Raw genomic sequence first — 14,132 nt, 5'->3', positions numbered from 1 at the left:
ACCATACTTCCCATTTAAGAGGTAGAAAGGCTCTATACTGTACTTTGAAACTCTTTACCACTCAAATATCCTTATTCTAGTTTATTTGCATATATTACTGATGACATACTAGAAATCAGTATTACTCAGTAAAAATTAATCTTAAGTAAACACTTAGAAGTATTTTTATTTTCAATACATATTAAATATAAATAGTTACTTCACAAACGTCAATTAAATAGCTCTTTCTTTGAAATAGTTGTGTAGGGTAAGCTGAATGTGAGTTTTATTTCCCTTGGGTTTATTTATTTATTTATTTCTATTAAAAATTGATTAAACAGTCTCCAAATAAATGAAGCTTAATGACCATGAGCGAATGATGTAGGTTTAAATTAACATCTGTATAAGAATTATGATATTCACAAGACAGTAAACACAAGCACTTCTTTTTCTCCTCAGATGAACTTACTTTTTGCCAGCATTAATAATGTCAAGAAACAATCAAAGAGAAAACATTTAATCTTGAAAATTTTGACCATTGAAATTTGAGATTAAATTATCCTCTTTTTTCTAGTATAGAACAAAAGTTTTTCAGGCCTTTACTGATTAAGTTACTCTACAGAATATTCAGGCTGTTTTTCTCTTTATTTGGTGACAAAAATATGTGTGCAAAAGGGTAATTTATTATTGGATATTGTTACTATATAAATATAGGGGTGGTAAGCAAATTCAGCTGAGAGACATGTGAAAAGGTAAAATGAGGCATATTATGAATTTGAAGAGTTTATTTGAGCAAAAATCTATTTGAATTGGGCCATGCAAAACTAGAAGTGGGTAGGAGTGCTCCAGGATTGGTGCTTGGGTAAAATCTTATAGAGAAAAGACAAGCCAAGTAAAGAAATTATTGAATGGCTGTAGCTTAAAGCCTAATTGACTGTTTGTGATCGGCTGTCCTTAGCTTGTTGATATAGTAACCTTGAGGCATTTACAGGTTTAGATTTTGCTTTGCTTAGGTAGGTCGTGGTGGCATTAGATCCTCGTTGGTCTAATGGCCTCCATGTTTGGTGAATTTACCAGGTAGTATGTACATTGGATGATGATTATGCGTTTGATTATATAAATTTAAGATCAGAGATTTCAGCTTTCATGCATTGCCAGACACATTGTGTTAATCAATGTTACTCTCCCAGCATATAGACTTGACATGCTATTTTTCAGATAGTATGTAGACGAAGAGAAACTAATTCCTAATTCTGAATAACTTGGAAAATTTTGTTCCTATTTCCAATGTGGTTGTGTACCACTAAGTACCATGGACTATTTTTGCTCATTTCTTTATGGAAAATGGAGACCATAATGATTAAACACGGTCAGCTTCCACCTTTTGAGTATTGAAGTCACACCACTCAGTTGTAAATCTAGTCTTTCGCGGCATGGTAGAGGGTTTTTATTTCAGCCTTAGATTGCCCTTAATAAAATTGCTCCTGCCTGGCTCTTTCTGTGTGCACAAGGGAAGACATAGAAAGAAATGTGTCACAAATAGTTAAATTTTTTTACTAAAAAGTACATAAACTTAGGATCCCACAAATTGTTAATCTCAGTTCTGTAGTATCTTGAACACATGCCTAGGGCTCAAAGGACACTAACAGAATGAACCTTGGGACAATTGAATTCTCCCCCCATCCCCCACAACTATTTTGAATATAATAATAATCTGATATTTTATGGTGACTAGCTATTTCACCTCTTTACCTCCTTGTGGCCTCTCTGCTCTTATAATTCTCTTTTTGTTTTCTCTTCCTCTTTTGTTCTTAACAGTTCCCTATAAATAAAAGCTGCTGTCATGGTCATTGCCTTTTTTTTTTTTTTTACTGTGCCATTATTTTCTCATCTTGTGTTCCTTATTTTATATGAACTACATTCTAGACCAGGGGTCCTCAAACTACGGCCCGCGGGCCACATGCAAATACAAATATTGTATTTGTTCCTGTTTTGTTTTTGTTTTTACTTCAAAATAAGATATGTGCAGTGTGCATAGGAATTTGTTCATAGTTTTTTTTTAAACTATAGTCCGGCCCTCCAACGGTCTGAGGGACAGTGAACTGTCCCCCTGTTTAAAAAGTTTGAGGACCCTTGTTCTAGACAGAGGAAGAATTTTAAAAATAAAGTTTTTATTTATTTATTTATTTTTTGGGTCTTGTCCAGAGTAAAAATAAAGTTTTTAACAATACTGTCTTTTCTGTTGTATTCCAATGGCTTAGTCACGTTGTTTCAGGAAAAAATATAATTAATAATGCTATGTGTCATGCAAATGTTAAGCTATCCAAAGGCAGTACAGTATATTATTTTATTCTTTTAGTAAAATAGGAGATATTCCTATTTTAGAAATTAAGGAACTTTGATTTTCAGAGGTTAACTTAATTTTCCAAGGTTCACAAAGCTTATTAGTGGTTGACCTAAGAATAGACAGATCCTGACTCTTAGTTATTAAATATGCTACAAGTAATTATTAGATATCTTAGATTTAAACATTTCCTAAAGATATTCTCCAGCCCATTAAGTATAAAAACTAAAACCTTTTCCATGATAATCTTCCAGAAAAAATTTTTACATTTTTCTTAAAAAGTGTACTGGGATCTCTGATAGCTTTGTTTGGTTATAATTAACATAGGAAACATAATATTTAGTATTTAATGAATATGAAATTATAGGACCAGTATTGGTATTTTCATGTGTCCTGATGAGTTATTACATATTCCTGTACCTTTTCTATTAATACCCGAGGCACATTATACCGTGGTTGTTGGACATGACCTGAATTAGAATAGTTGATTATTATTTTAGCATCAAATATGGACTTAATAGCTTGCAAGTCTATCCAGTTTTTATCATCAGGAACTATCAACTCAGTAATACATACATGAACAAACTTTATAACCTTGTGGGCTCTTGGACTTTGACCTTGAAGCCTTTCAAAAATACGTTGATTTTATTTTCTAAAGATTTTTAGCAATTCCAAGACTCGATTCGGGAGTTGAAAGCGAATTTTTCAAAATGCTCTCATAATTGCTACCATCCTTCTTTGGTTTTATTGTGCTCTATTCTGGGAATTAGTCTTTAGTTGCTCTGCCAATTTTTGTTTAGTACAGAGCAGTGCATTGTTTTGCCCCTGTCTTATTCCTCCTCTTATTGTTGCTGGTGGAAGGGGGTCCTTGCGCTGTCACGAGGAAAGCATTTTGGAGGACCTACAAGAGAAGATGAGGTCTGGTGGCAAAATTCATTCAGGAAGCAAAATTAAAGAAGTTCCCCAATGTCCTATATCCATCCCTCTCGCTGTGGAAAAATCAGAGCCAGAAAGAGCCAATGTCCAGAGATTCTGTTCAGTGTTAAAACTTAGTTCAGTGGAGCAGCTGGCTGACTTAGCTTGTGTTCCTGCTCCAATCCATTGCTTTGCGGCTGTACCGGGGCTCCTGCTGGAGCCTGGGTGTGGGGTCTGCAGGGCCAGTGGCCACGCGGCTTCTAGGGCCATGCGGCTATGGAGAGAGAACATGAGTGGACAGGGCAAGTTCAGGTCTCAAGCCAGGGAACAGAGAGTTCTTTGTCCACCTGGAATTTTATATTCTCTGGCTTGGGAGGAACCAGGAGCTCTTTCAAAATAGCCAATCAGCTTCCCAAACTGCTGCGGGCTTCTCGTGGGGTCCATCCCTAGCCAATGATCTTTTCCCCAGGTTAGACTGACAGGCCTCTATGGTCCAGCACCTCCCCCTGCCCCATTTTGACTTTCTCGCTCATGTTCTTACCTCTCCCTCTGCTTTCCCCTGGCCCCCTACACAATCTGGCACCGGTTGTGGGGGAGGGGAGGGTGTTAATCCCCTTGGAGGGGCTATGCTGAGGTTCCTTGGGGTGTGAAGTTGTAGCTTCCTGGTGAAGCAAACCACCCTCTGCTTCCCAGCTGAGTATGCTCAACAATGTCTGACTCTGCCTTTGCTTCCTTTCCCACCAATAATTAGCTGAGGAAGGGAACAGGTTAATGTTCTCACAGATATTACTGTGTATAAGCAAGAAAGCAAACATAAAACTACAACACAGAACTCTTGTGATAGGGAATTGAAACCATTCTGTGTAACCAAAATGATGTAATGAAGAGCAATATCGCCCATAAAAAATGACAGTCATTTTCACTGCATCATCATGGGTTTGCAATTACAGTCCTACTTGAAGCAACTTTAACCGATGTTGACCTATTTCTCAGCCTTCTGCCTCGTTTAAATGTTTGTAAGGAAACTCGGGAATGTTGTGAGAAACAAAAAAGACGAGGAAATTTGTGATTTACTCTTTGTATTGCATCGTTGATTTTTGAGGGGAGTTTCATGATTTCAACTTAAATATTTTCTCTAAATTTTGGTGAATGTGCCTTTTGTCATTTGAAATGAAATCTTATGTTAACTTGAACTCCATACTCTGACAGAAAAAAAAAATATTTTATAATTTTCCTTTTCCAAACATGTGATTGTTATTTTTGTTTTGTGAAATTAAGTGATTGAAATTCTGAAGGAAAAAAAAAAAAAGTAGTGCTTTTCCTAAAATACCTTTGAATTCTATCTACCCAAATAACAGGAGGATTCATACCACCCATGCCAACTGTTTGTAGTGTGTAGGATTTTTTTCAATGATTTTATTTTTCCTTTCTACCGTTTGATTGACAGGCATAATGAAAGTCATTGGCAGCCCCTATCAGAAACCAGTGCTGCCATGTATTAACAACTGAAAATACCTTTCATCTTGGTGGCCTAATAAAGAGACTGGCGTTCTAAATGTCTTTTCCAAAAATGTAAAGAGAACATTTTGGTGCTTAAGCAAAGTTCCCTCAGGAACCTGTAAAATAATATACAGGCATTTTGAGAGGAACTGCATGTATGAAAAATGACTTATATGAGTAATTTGAGATGGCTAAAAGGTTTCTAATTGAACAAAGTATTGAATACAGCATTTTTATAGAATTTAGTGCTTCCATGGACATTTTAGAGAGAGTGGAAGGGAAAGGAAGAGAGAGAGAGAGAGAGTAACATTGATGAGAGAAAGAAACATCGATCAGTTGCCTCCTGCTCACCCCATATGGGAAGTCTGGGGCCGGGCCTGTAACCAGGGCATGTGCCCTGACCCGAAATCGAACCAGAAGCCTCTCAGTGCATGGAACTATGCTCAATCAGCTGAGCCACACCAGCGGGGCAAAATGAATCTTGTATTAAATGTTTTAACTTGAACTTTTTTGTCTATAAATTGGAGATATGATAGCTGCCAGGATACCCTGTAGTGAGAACTATATGACATAGCACACACATAGTCCTTACCTAGGTAAGTCTCTATCCTGCCCCCACAGAGGCCTTCCTTAAACACATTAGTTTAAGGAGCCATTTACCTCTCCCTTTATTCCTATGCTTATTTTTCAAATATATTTTTATTGATTTCAGAGAAGAAGGGAGAAGGAGAGGGACAGAAGCATCAATGATGAGAGAGAATCATTCATCAGCTGCCTCCTGCACACCCCAAACTAGGGATCGAGCCCACAACCGGACATGCGTCCTTACCAGAAAGCAAACTGAGAGCTCCTGGTTCATAGATCGATGCTCAACCACTGAGCCATGTTGGCTGGGCTGCTTCTTTTCTAATTTACTTCATACAAATCAATTCTTTTAATTTGTATTTTAATTTAATTTGTATCTCCTGCCAGGGCAGAGATGTTGTGTATTAATTTGCTGCCAAATTCTCCTGAGTCTAGTCTTATACATGGTATTAATTAATTCATACATTCATTCAAAAGTAGTTCTTAGAACTTACTTTGCTTGAGATGTTGAAAGTGTGATGAACAAAAATGAAGTCCCTGTCCTCATGGAACACAAAACTAGTTTTTGCATTAATAAGTGAATATTTTTTGATGGGTCCAAATTTATTCTAAAATTGTGCAATAGTTTCTAGGGCTATTAATATATATGTGCCAGAATAGAAATAGAGTTAATCTTTGTTGTTGTTATGTTTTTTTAAAATATGTTTTAATTGACTTTTTTAGAGAGAGAGAGAAAGAGAGAGGGTTAGAGAGATAGAAACATTGATGAAAGATAAATATCGATTGGCTGCCTCCTACATGTTCCCCACAGGAAATCGAGCCCACAACCCAGGCATGTGCCCTGATCGGGAATTGTTCCTGCAGCCTCTGGCTTCCTGGGTCGATGCTCAACTGCTGGACTATGTTGTTTTTTTAAAATCTTGTCTTTATGACTTTTTTACTTTTAAACATTCAAGGGAGTCATTTTAGCACGGATATTTCTGATTTGGGGAGAGACACTGACGTTATCAGGTATCACTTGATCTTACTTTTTCCGTTTCTGAAAAGAGGGAGTCAATTCTCATGCTTTTCTACAACCTAGGGCTTAATGAACCATTATTGATTGTGTGTCAGCTGTGGTCTCTTCTTGATGTAATGAACAAGGCAGTTTTGAGGTTGTCTTTGGTGAGAAGACACAGTAAAGTTGATACTCGACCATTTTGGAATATCAATACTGGATCCATATGACCTGAAACACTGAATGAAATCTAGCAAAGCAGCCAAGACCAGTTTGGCTCAGTGGATAGAGCGTCGGCCTGCGGACTGGGGGGTCCCAGGTTCGATTCCGGTCAAGGGCATGTACCTGGGCAGGCACATCTCCTGTGGGAGATGTGCAGGAGGCAGCTGGTCGATGTTTCTCTTTCATCGATTTTTCTAACTCTCTATCTCTCTCCCTTCCTCTCTGTAAAAAAATCAATAAAATATATTTTAAAAAAAAGAAATCTAGCAAAGCAGATGTTTCCTAATATTGTTTTTAATGGTGTTAAGAGAAAAGTATTTGAATTTACAGATTTAAAAAAATTGTATTGTCAATTCATTTTAATTTAAACACAATCTTAAATAAAACCTTTCCTACATATTTGTATGCTGCAGACATACTTTGTGAATTGATGTAACAATAGTTTCAAAAATAAATTGTCACCAGTGGGAAATGGGGTAGAGGGAGGCAGAAGAGGGTGGGTGGGGGATAAATGGTGATGGAGGGAGACTTGACTGGGGATGGCAAGCACAGTACGATATACAGATGACATATTGTAGAATTGTACACCTGAGACCTGTAATTTTATTAACAAATGTCACTCCAATAAATCCAATTAAAATAAATAAATAAGTAAATAGACTTGCTGTCTGTATGCATGCACAGTCATTGGTTTCTGTGCTTCATATTGACCCTCGGACTTGGAATGACCTTCCTGTCCTTTTCATCCATTGACTCCTCCTGATCTTTAAGAAGCATTGCTTTTTCTAAAATTCTGTCACTGTCCTTTGCTTACCCCAGGCTGGTTAGATACTCTTTCTCCGTGTTTTCAAAAAGCCACACACTTAATTATTTTACTTACTTTACTACATTTTTCAAAATTACCTATTTCTAGGTTTGTATCCCCTAATTAGATTATGAGCTCTTTGATACTGGAGACCTCATTGTGATCATCTTTTTTAAAAAAACATATTCTTTTGCACCTCCTTTATGATCTCACCTATTTTTTAAAAAATGTTTTTATTGATTTTTACACAGAGAGAAACAGAGAGGGATATAGAGATAGAAACATCAATGAGAGAGGAACATCATCGATTGGCTGCTCCTGCATGGCCCCTGCTGGGGATCGAGTCCACAACCTGGGCATGTGCCTGGCCTGGGAATTGACCCAGCAACCTTTTGGTCCCTGGGTTGACTCTCCACTGCTGAGCCACACCAGCCGGGCTGTGATCAGCTTTGTAACTCTACAACCTAACACAGTGTCTGGTCATAGATTGTCTTTGTTCAGGCGGCTATAACAAAATACTACAGCCTGGGAAGCTTATAAACAACAGAAGTGTGTTTTTCACAGTTCTGGAGGCTGCGGATCTGAGAAGAGTGCCAGCATAGCCAGATGAGGGTCTTCTTTTAAGTCACAGATTTCTCGTGTGTCCTCATGTGGTGGAATAGGCAAGGTAGCTTTCTGGAACCTCTTTTATAAGCCACCAAGCCCATTCCTGAGCACCACGCCCTACTTCCTAATACCATTATCTGAGACATTAGGTTTTCAACATATGAATTTTGGGAACACAAACATTCAAATCAGAACATAAATGGTGCTCAGTGAATACATGGATGAATGAATGATGTGGATTGAAATTGGACCCGATTATTCGAAAGTACAATCCAGAAGGGAGACACATTTCAGAGACAACTACTCTTTCCATTTCATAGTGATTGAAGTTATGGACTAGAAAGGTGATAATGAAATGAAAGTTCATTGAGGAAGAGCATACAATCTAGGCCAGAGAATTGTACTAATCATGAATTAAGATTGTGGTTATGGAGACCAATTGAGACAGATTCAAGAATAGTTCTGAAGAATTTGAAAATCATGTACAGAGTAAAGTGATGAAAGTAATTAAAAGTAATTTGTTTAAACAGCTTATAATATTTAGGAAAACAGGCACAAAGCTGTTAGAAAATTCATTTTAATGCCATAAATTATTACTGTCCACATATGCTCAAAATAGATGTTTTGTCAGTTTTAAAGACTGGGATAATTTGAATTAGTATAATACACTTAAAAGCTATATAAAATATTGATACGTGAAGTTACCTTACTTCATGCTTTGGACTGAATTGCATACTTTTGTATGCACTATCTTTAATATTTACCTCTGTTTACATTTTACAGACAAGAAAACAGTGTTAGAGAGTTTAATCCACCTTAAATACCAGATCTGGCATTCAATTTATTTCTTTTGATTTGCAAATCAATGCTTTGTTATTCTACACTATACTCTGTCTCAGTAAGTTTCTGAAATATGTTTACTTTTTCAGCATGAATGTAAAGTGACAAGCATAAATGTATATAAATTTAGTTGTAGCTCACATGGTCATCCATTCATTCATGTGTCAAACATTTGTTGGCCTTCTAAGCTCTGTGCTAGGTATTGCATATACAACCACGCCCTTGTGAAATTTATAGACAGGCATTACAAATATAAGGACCTGTATAATAACAATTTTCATAAATGCTATGAAGGAAAATATAGTGCCTTTTATTAAGTACATTACAGAGCAGGGTCTACGTGTACTTTCTTTCCTGTGGGCAAGTCTAATTAGATTTGTAATATAGCTAACTGTAACCCAAGAAGATGCTCAAAATAGCTTTAGATAAGTGGGACCACATCAGTGTAATTAAGCTGAACCTTTTGAAAACATTGGCCTTCCAGCAGCCTTTCCACAGAACAGAAGAAATTTTAGTGAACTGAAGAAAATTGTGGCCAAATTTTCAGCTTTTTATTTCAGCTTTGGAAGGTGACTTTGAGACTACCTCAGCAATGAGGTACATCTGTTAAAAATGCAATAAATATCCATGGAGATGATGAAGACACTGCCCTTTAGAGAGCAGTCTCTCTCCTCTTGCAACTCTGAGCATGTGGGTGATTTTGTACTGGAAATATTGAGTATTTGATAAGTTTGAATATTTAGGTAATATTTAGCATAAAATATAAATAGCAGCCAAACAGGAGAATGTGTGTCATTTAGAATGTAATAAAGCTGGATGATCAAAATAAAACAACCAAAAAAATCTTAAAAAACAAACAAACACGAAAAAACAAAGCAAAACGATGTAAAACTTTACCAGATGTTAATTACAATCTAGGTTCCGGCTTTATTGTAGTTCAAAGGTTATAAAAGCCTAAATTTCAGTTTCAGAAGTTACCTCAGGCTTGTATTATAATGATATTATAAGTAACTGGTACAAAAGGAATTCGTGAAAATTGCAGAAAAATAAATAATCTCTGTTTACTCTAGTTTGATTTTCCTGCAAGCAAATGTGCGTTAAAACTTGACTCATTTTCCCCCTCTCCCCTTTCAAAATTTCTTCATAAACAGATGGAAAACTGGTGATTTCCTGACAGTTGGGGATTTTTTTGTAATTATCTGAAAATCTGAAAGGCTTCAGATTCTATTTCTTTACTTTCAGGGAGCAGTTGAAATGCTTTCAATAAACATAAATGTATATGAAAGATAGAAGTTAATCAAGAAGTCTGATATCATAATTGAGCCTCATCATCTATCAACTTGATATTGTGAGGCTTCCCTTTTATCTAACGCCTTTCCTGAACATCCTCACTGCATCAATTCTTCTTTTTTTAAAAAATATATTTTATTGATTTTTTACAGAGAGGAAGGGAGAAGGATAGAGTTAGAATCATCAATGAAAGAGAAACACTGATCAGCTGCCTCCTGCACACACCTTACTGTGGATGTGCCCGCAACCAATTCCTTGACTGGAATCGAACCTGGGACCCTTTAGTCCGTAGTCTGACGCTCTATCCACTGAGCCAAACTGATCAGGACTGCATCAGTACTTCTTATCATCCTTGCCCTTATGTCTTCCTTGTGTATACTCTCACAAAGGAGGAACTCTTAAGATTAAGGAGGAACTCCTGAGGAATAAATAGGAGCTTGTCTAATAGAAAAATGAGAAGAGGATTTCTTGATAGGCATGGATATCTAGTAAAGCAGTAAAGACATGAAAGTATGAAATAACATGGAATGAGCTGGATACAAATGAATTCAGTGTTGTTAGACTATATGTTGCAAGGGAAGAACTGACATTAGAGGAAAATGAAAGGGAAAGGGTCTGATGGCAAAATCACAAATGTCAAGGAGAAATTATCACAAAGCGAGTGAGGGTCTATTTGGTGACTAGGAAGTTTATCTCCACTACTAGGGGAGGAGGAATTGAATGAAGGATTAATAGAGATATAGAAATGTGTACAGGTAACAACAAGATATTGGGAGACTTCATGTCTGTTCTGATGGCTTTTCTTTTCTCTGTGAACAAGAGGTCAGGTTAACTACAGGTAATGAATGGGGGTTGTTAGGGAACTTGAGGAGAGGGAAACATGGTTAGAATTGTAATGGAAAGGACAAGAAGATACCAGGAGATGTGAGAAAAGATTCCTGGTGAGGCATTGAAGGTCATGCTGAAATTGAAATCTGTGAATGTGCAATGGCATCAATCTGTGCAGGTAATCCATTTTTTTTTCTGATTCTACTCAGTACTATAGTTGTAAGGTCCATTCTGAGTTTGGAAGTTTCAGACTTCTTTTTGCAGGAAGATAAAGGTATATCTTGAGAATGTTGGTTATTACAGGTGACATTAATGTTGACTAAGTACTTAGAATGTGTTAGGAACTTAGTATAGTAGGTACATTGTCACATTTATCCCCTTCTTTCTTATGAGGTCTATGTATTATTCTTAGTTTTAAAAATTGGGCCCGCAACCCTGACCAGTGTGGTTCAGTTGGTTGAGCATTGTCCAATGCACCAAAAAGTCCTTGGGCTCGATTTCCAGTCAGAACACATGCCTGGGTTGTAGGCTCAATCCCCACTAGGGGGTTGCAGGATGCAGCCGATCAAGGTTTCTCTCTTGCATTGATGTTGTAGGTACATTGTCACATTTATCCCCTTCTTTCTTATGAGGTCTATGTATTATTCTTAGTTTTAAAAATTGGGCCCGCAACCCTGACCAGTGTGGTTCAGTTGGTTGAGCATTGTCCAATGCACCAAAAAGTCCTTGGGCTCGATTTCCAGTCAGAACACATGCCTGGGTTGTAGGCTCAATCCCCTCTAGGGGGGTTGCAGGATGCAGTCGATCAAGGTTTCTCTCTCGCATTGATGTTTCTCCCTCCTCTCTCTCTCTCTCTCTATCAATACAAACATTTTAAAAAATTGAGGATCCAGTTAAGTAATTTTTTCAAGGTATTTTACCAAGAAGTACGTGGGAGAACTGGAATTTGAATAAAGATCCAATGTTGCAGCTGAGCAGGGAAAAACTGAGGTTAGAAAAGGGCTAAAAGTTTGGGAGAAGATGTGTCAAGGAAGTGAAAGGTTTCAAGGAAATCTTGGAATAGGATTGATAGAATAATAGTTTTAAGGCTGCAAAAAAGATAGAAAACTAATTGGGAAATAGAATATCAATGTTTAGGAGTTCAATGATGGCACCTTTCAGAAGTCGTAAGGTTCAAGAGATGGGAGTTACTGAAACAAGAGTGGTTTGGAGATCATGGATTCTCTGGCTAGCTTATTCATTGTAATGCATGGGTATTGATTATAAATGTTGATTATGGTTGGACTTTAGAGTGAAGAGAAATGTATTTTGAAGAAAAGACCTGAAAGCTGATGAGTCTCAGTATTCAGGTGAGATAGCTTGGTGAAATGAACTTAAGAAAATATCCCCCCGCCCCCTGATGAGTTGAAGTAGTAATAATACAAAAGCCACAGATCGGAAATGGACTATGCTGAGCCTCTGTTCTGGCCACGAAGGTATGGAATTTGCATTCATTCAAGAGGATTTTATTTAAGTCAGATCCTCAAAGAAGAAAGAATGCAGAGACAAAATAATTTTCAGGTTAGGAATAAGGAAGTTGTTCATTTAAAAAAAAAAAAAAGGCAGGGAGGGGGTGGCTCCAAAGGATACAATGGAAAATGTTAGGAAGGACATCAACAGTGATGTGGTAGGGTGGAAAATATGATCTGAATGGGGAAAAAAACCCCACATACTAGGAGGATGATATTGAGAAAGACTGGTGATTAGAGGAAACAGTTTGTTTAGGGTTTGACAGCAATAGAATCAAGAGGCATCAGTGGAATTAGTTGGCTTCAGATTTTAAATGGAGCTTTGATTTATAGGTGTTTTGCTGTTTTGATTCCAAATAATGACATGACCTGACTCAGCCACAGTAATGTTTGAGCTAAGTGGGGCTGGCACTGTCCAAAGCTCTGTAGGTATTGGGCTGATACACATACGTGGTCATTCAATGTAAGATGTGCATAAAATTAATGAGATTTATGCCTCTGGTTTTGTGTCCTTGCTTGATAATATTTTCTTTAAAAAATTCTAAACTTGATATTAGTACATATTGACAGACATCTTTTTCTAATGTTTCTCTTATTCAAAGCATTGCACTGTAATGATTTAATATTTAGTGTTCAGGATTTATATATCATCATCTTTTGATTACTAGGACAGATTCCTGCTAATGATATTTAAAAGCAACAAAATCTTACCTGAGCACTTTGATTGCTACTGTAACACAAATTAAGAAATTTAAATTGGGTCTGTAGATGTACCTGTCCCACAATATCTGAAAAGGAATGGTGGCTTATATGAAAAAATAAATAAATAAAGGGATTTATATGAAAATACAGTATTTTGCAAGTGCTTTTTAAAAAAATATATTTTTATTGATTTTAGAGAGGAAGGGAAAAGGATAGAGATAGAAACATCAATGATAAGACAGAATCATTGATCGGCTGCCTCCTGCAAGCCCCTTGCAGACAGGGATCAAGCCCACAACCCAGGCATGTGCCCTTGACCAGAATCGAACTCAGGACCCTTCAGTCCGCAGATGGACACTCTATCCACTGAGCCAAACCAGCTAGAGCTGCAAGTAAAATTCCTTATAAAAGTCATCAAAGTTTAGCAATGGAAGTGTTTTAATACATCAGATAGTCCAACCACCCATTAGTTACTAATGCATGCATTCAGGGTCTTTTCATGAACAAGATGTCTTTCTTCTAAATGAATGGTCATTGTGGAAAGGTTCAGCAAAATCGAGGTTGAAATATTGTCTCCTGCCCTCAAAATTCTGTAACCCTGAGAACTTGGCTTCTCCAGGCTAAGAGTTTCCTGTTCTGTAAAATGGACATGTTAGTCTTATCAAAGGGTAACTGGGAGGATTGGAGCAGACTATTTAAGCTGTAGATATCTCTATCAGAGTTATTTACATGGAACAAAAATCTCTCTGTGTGTAGTTTTCTAACCCATTTGCTGCATGAAACTGCATTAGGAAGCTGAAAATAATCTAAAAACTAACTTTCCCACTGAGTTCAATTTGTGATGTTTATACAACAACCTGGGCTTTGACAACTCGATAATAACAATAGTTTATTTTCCCAAAGATAACTAATGAATATCCAGGACAGGCCAGGCAAGGCTATGCAGGAATTCCATCAAAATCAGTCATCAGAGGAGTTCCATCTATCTTAGGAATCTCCTGCTTTAGTGTC

General features: G+C 37.0%; 1 protein-coding gene across 3 annotated transcripts in view; it reads left to right on the top strand.

Moving 5' to 3' along the window:
• SLC16A7 (solute carrier family 16 (monocarboxylate transporter), member 7) overlaps nt 1-14,132 on the top strand; it is a 137,878-nt gene that overhangs the window by 32,551 nt on the left and 91,195 nt on the right. The window lies entirely within an intron of this gene.

Source organism: Myotis davidii, unplaced genomic scaffold (assembly GCF_000327345.1).
Source record: "Myotis davidii unplaced genomic scaffold, ASM32734v1 scaffold506, whole genome shotgun sequence".
NCBI lineage: Eukaryota > Metazoa > Chordata > Mammalia > Chiroptera > Vespertilionidae > Myotis > Myotis davidii.
This window is presented reverse-complemented; position numbering and strand designations above follow the sequence as displayed.